The sequence below is a fragment of the Salvia hispanica genome, unplaced genomic scaffold, assembly GCF_023119035.1.
Source record: "Salvia hispanica cultivar TCC Black 2014 unplaced genomic scaffold, UniMelb_Shisp_WGS_1.0 HiC_scaffold_608, whole genome shotgun sequence".
Taxonomy (NCBI): Eukaryota; Viridiplantae; Streptophyta; class Magnoliopsida; order Lamiales; family Lamiaceae; genus Salvia; species Salvia hispanica.
Window position 1 is genome coordinate 36,605 of NW_025952364.1, and position 5,076 is coordinate 41,680.

The following is a 5,076-nucleotide window of genomic DNA, read 5'->3' on the forward strand; positions in this document are numbered from 1 at the left end:
GCATGTGTTTTCCCTATGTGCAGGTTGAGCGACGACGAGCGGTTGGCGGTGTTGAGCAAATAAATTGAATGATAATATGATCGTCTTGAAACATTGAGTGGGGTTATGTGTTCATACATGACTTCACTTTTCTCTTGGTTGCTTCCGCTGAACATGAAACTTAGAATCGTTTGTTTTTGAACTTATTCCTGTTGGTTTAGAATATTGAGACATAATGCGGTTTTTGGAATGATATTAAACCCTTGTCTTTTGAGCATAATTTATGATACATATTCTTCATTAAATACCTTGGTCAAATCCCTTTAAATGAAACTCTAGCATATGTTCTTGTTGCTTTAAGTCCGCCTAGGTAGCGATCGTCGTATTTATTATACCCTAGAATGTCGGGCTGTTACACTAGTAAATGGAAGTAAGGGTCGAATCCTTCAGAGATGGATGCGGTTGGAGTTGGGAATGAGACATCTGGAAGGTTGGCTGCAGTCACGCTTAAATTTGGGTTAAGTTAACTAAGGGGAAAAACTGATCGGCTAAATAACTGAACGAATCAAGTTAAACTAAGACATCTTGGATTGTGGAAATTAACTAAGATAAAAAAGGAAAGACAAAAGGTATGCGGGACCACTGACACAGACGCACGCACAACAAAAAAGCTGTAAACACAGAAAAGGTTACAGAGACTGCAACTAGATTAAACAGGGGAAAACAAATCTAAATAGAGCACAAACGTAAGAATGAAATCAAACAGAGCGAACGTACATCCATAAGAAAATCATGTAAATAAAAGAAGAAGCTATCTGGAAAATTCTCAAGCAAGTCGACGTGCGGAAACGTAAATCTACCAATGGAAAAGCTTAAACAGAACATAATTAAAGAAAATAAAGGAAATCAAAGCAGGAAACACCAGATCTAACACAGCTTGAACTAACAAAAATCCATTTCATTAAAGGATTTCCGATGAAAAGTGACGGAAACAAAATTCTAGCACAAATGCAAAAATAAAACAATAGCGAAAAGAAAACTAGAGTAGCAGCTGAAAGCAAAGATGACGAAACAACTAAACTATGAAAGCGATGACCGAAAAAAAAAACAGAATGTAAATTGTTTTACCCCTCGGGTACTACAAAAGCGTTGAGCTAAGATGATTTCTACGTAGATCCGGTCTCGTCTCCCTGGATGAGGAAGAAGAGATGAAGACTTGAAGGTGGAACGGTGATTCCTCACCAGCTAGCTAACTCTACTCCATACTAAGAAAACTAGGTTGAATTTGAGGTGAATGAAGATGATGTGTGATAATGAGTCTGTGCACTCTCGCCATATTTATAGAGCGAATGTTGGGCTCAAATCCCTAGGGTAAGCCCATCTTATTCCTTGACAAATCTGCCCTACTATGGTAGCATTTGCTCTTTCTCTCTCCTGTGACTCAGCACTGCAGCTGCACGACTCCACTTGACTAGTTCGGCTGCTTAGTGGGTCAACTTGGCTCTATTCCATGCTGTTTTCACTCCTTTTCTGAGTTGATCCGATCATTCTTGTGCTTGCCGGTTTCTTCATTTTATAGCTCCTGCAAACTCAAATTCGCCATTCTTTTTGCACATTGTTAGCCATCATGTTAGTGTAATAAACCCAATAAAACCATGCATGCAACGAGCCTGATCAAACTGCTCACACTTAAACCATGCTTCTCCTCAAGTATGAAAAAACAATAAGAAAGGGTGAGATGCATGCATGGGTCCCTGACCGACTCCTAAGAGAAAAGGTTCACAGACTCAAAAATAAATTATAAACAACATTTAAGCATACAATAACATCTACATGTTTGAAACTGGCTCAACTTCAGGCAATATTCCCCACAAGCTTAAGGTCATTCCAAATACTTTTGCAGTCTCAAATTCCTCCCTCCCCTTTGGTTCAGTCTAATCAGCCTATCAGTTTGTCAAGATAGCCCCTACTCTAGTCTGGGAGATTGTGGACCGCGTTGCCTGCTGCCCCGTCACCGACTCCTTAACCTGAAAAACATTAAATAACGGGGGTGTGAGTATGCAAGCACACTCAATGGGGAATACACTGCAAGTAGTTATAACCAATTGTGTAATGAATCATAACATAACGAACCATCTCAATTTTGCTGACATCTATATGAGACTAGTCTCGGTCCCTCGTGGGCCTGCCTTCGTGGGCTATTGGTGGGCTATCAGCGACCCATATGATCCCTCGTGGATCTGACCCCTCGTGGGCCCATAAGCTCATATGAATGACGCACGACACAACAATGATTATAACCATGTAACCACTACGCTTACAGATAAAGTAAACCCCACCTCGAAAGCTGAAATTCAAAATAACCTCCTCAAGCTTGGTTTAGGTTGTCCATCCTCGAGCCTTGGATGCGCCACCCCTAGCACTTAAGCATTTTAACTTAGTCTTTAAACTCTCAAACTTAGACTTGACAAATTAAACTCATTTTAAACTTGGAACAACTTAATCTTCTATTTTAAAACACATAACCGATCAAGCATAGCAAAATAACTTCCAAATAAAACAAGGAATCATAATCCACTTTTAAGCAATTCTTTTATCCAACAAAAAAACTAACATAAGCTTTAACACCTACACAATTTCATTCAACTAACAACACACTCCATTTTAATAAACTAAAACAATAAATCCAAACAAACCATCAAGTATAAAAGCTGTCAACTACTCGTACGATCAACTGAAATAAACCACAAAACAATACAAAATGGTATTAGACAATTCCAAGAAAAATCACACATCCTCCCTACATCATTATTTAAAGCATATCTCAAGTTCATAATCATCTCACTCCAATAGATTACTCAAAAAGGAAATAACAAAATCATGTTTTTACGATTTTCAGTTACTAAACGTGGCAGGAAGCACTAACTTAGAAATATCATTCCAATTGACTCGTAAGTCAAAAATCAACAAAACCAATTGCAAAAGAAACATATTACAGTTACGTTTATGAGGATAAATTTTGAGCTTAAAATTCATTTTCGTTTAGGATATATGAATAATTTTCAAGAACCTGCCAGAAACTGGGCAATCCTTTTAGAAAATTCATAATAAATCCATATGAACTTGGTTGAAGCTGAATTTTGGTGACATTGTAGAAGACATCTAAGGATAACTTCTGGTAAAATATGAGCCGAAAATGAACTCTTTTGGTCTGTCAAATAATCCCCGAAACCTACTGTTTAAACAGTGTACTTATTGACAATCAAAAGCTTTACTCCAAAGTTCAATTCTTTAGTTCTAAAATAAAAGTATAGCTTCAAATGGACCAACAAAATCAAATTTAAGCACCCACTTTGTTCTAGGGTTTCAATAAATCATACTACTAACTAAAACAAAGTTCTAACTCAAGCAATCAATTTATACAATTCCACCTCAACAATCAAACAGAAAAAAATAGCTAAACTAATCAAAATAACTAAAATCCCCAATTTTAGACAAAAACATAAAAATTCTCACTTTTACACATTGACAACCAAAATCATAAAGCTTGTATTCAAATCCACAAATATCAACTTAGGAAGTGAGAGAATCCAGAGAGGAATTCAATTGCTACCTTAAATTGCAAGAAATGAGTTTGGGGAAACAAAGCTTGAACATTGAAATCTAATAATGGAGGTTGGAGAAGATGGAGAGGAAGAAGCTATGAGCAAGGAGGAGAGGGCCGATGGCCGGCGACCACGGCCGCCGGAGGAGCAGTAGATGGCGGTCTTGGGGAAATCCGTCTTCTTCGATTGCTGCTGTATGTGGGAGTTTAGTAGGTGTAATGTGTGTACAGAGAGGGTAGAGCTTGAGAGAGATATTTAGTGTGTGTATGTCGGTGCTAGAGTTGTGTAGCATAAGTGTGTGTAGAGTCTTCTAGATGAAACGTGTGATTGGGTTTAGGAAAAGGATTTAGTTTCTCATTCCATTTTCTTTCTTCTTTTTTTTTTCATCAAGGCATAATACACACACAATTATATAATTTAAACATAATTAACACAGACACATAGAAGCAATATAAAATTATGAGAGACATTAACCAAACTCTCTATGTTTCTACTTTCCTTTCAAATCTCATAAATCAATTAAATAAAAAATAAACACTTAAACCTTAATAAATTTGCTAGGGCGCATCCTCGGTCTTAGTCGGACAACCTGTAAAACATTTTGAAAACAAACTCATTAGTTCAAAACCTTTACAATAATCAATTGACAAATTAAAATTCAAAAATCCTTTTGAAAATTCCAAACATATAATATTTTTATTTTTAAAAAGATACGGGGTATTACACCCTCTCACATCAAGTGGTAGCCACTGTATATTTTTCTTTGTGTTTAGTAGAAAGTATTCTACTCTGGCTTATAACTCACTTTTAGAGGGCTTCACTGTTGGCTAAAATCTGGGCTTTACCATCGTTCTTACTTCGTCTAGATCGACTTCAACTCACTTTTTAAGAAAGAGGGGTCTCACAAATCAACATGCATTTTTTTCTTCGTTCACTCTTGCTAAGGGTTTTACGCCTTCTATTTTTGTCAGCTCATTCATGGTTTCAAAGGGTAACTTGGACTAAGGACTGATTCGACATGCTTCGCTTATATGACTCACTCCTTACTAACTGACCTAACAACTAATCAAGTTATGATTCGGCATGCTTTGTTTAGCTGATCAAGTTGACTAAACAGGTAGGGAAGGTAAACACAAGTAAGTCAAGTCATGCTTTTGTCGAAATACTCCGCACTACTCCCCACCTCTCACTTTATCCTAGCTTGCCCTCAAGCTAGCCGGATAAAGTGGAAAAAGAGGAGTGAGTGCGGCAAATATAAACATCCTAAAAACAAAAAACTGAGCTAACAAATACAAATTTCTCACACTTAGACCGAGCATCGGACTAAGTGGGAGACTGCAACACATGAAACACAGAAACACAACAAAGACACAACCTTCTCACACTTAGACTGGGGAGCAGGCTAAGTGTGAGGAAAACACCCAAAACACGTATATATACGAAACTTCTCACACTTAGACTGGGCACCGAAGCTAAGTGTATGGAAAACAAA

The 5,076-nt window shown here is 37.4% G+C and overlaps 1 long non-coding RNA gene across 5 annotated transcripts; it reads right to left on the reverse strand.

The window, feature by feature from the left end:
* Positions 1 to 1,031: 1,031 nt before the first annotated feature.
* LOC125199646 lies at positions 1,032 to 4,267 on the reverse strand. 5 transcript variants are annotated; one of them, XR_007172614.1, is made up of 3 exons: positions 4,129 to 4,267; positions 2,113 to 2,395; positions 1,032 to 2,006 (listed from the first exon to the last, which is right to left on the reverse strand). It is a non-coding gene; the product is annotated as an uncharacterized LOC125199646 (long non-coding RNA). The 5 variants fall into 5 exon arrangements; XR_007172611.1 differs by lacking the exon at positions 4,129 to 4,267 and adding an exon at positions 3,593 to 4,122 and having other exon boundaries at positions 2,319 to 2,395; XR_007172613.1 differs by lacking the exon at positions 4,129 to 4,267 and adding an exon at positions 3,593 to 4,122 and having other exon boundaries at positions 2,319 to 2,401.
* Between the last annotated feature and the right edge of the window lie 809 nt (positions 4,268 to 5,076).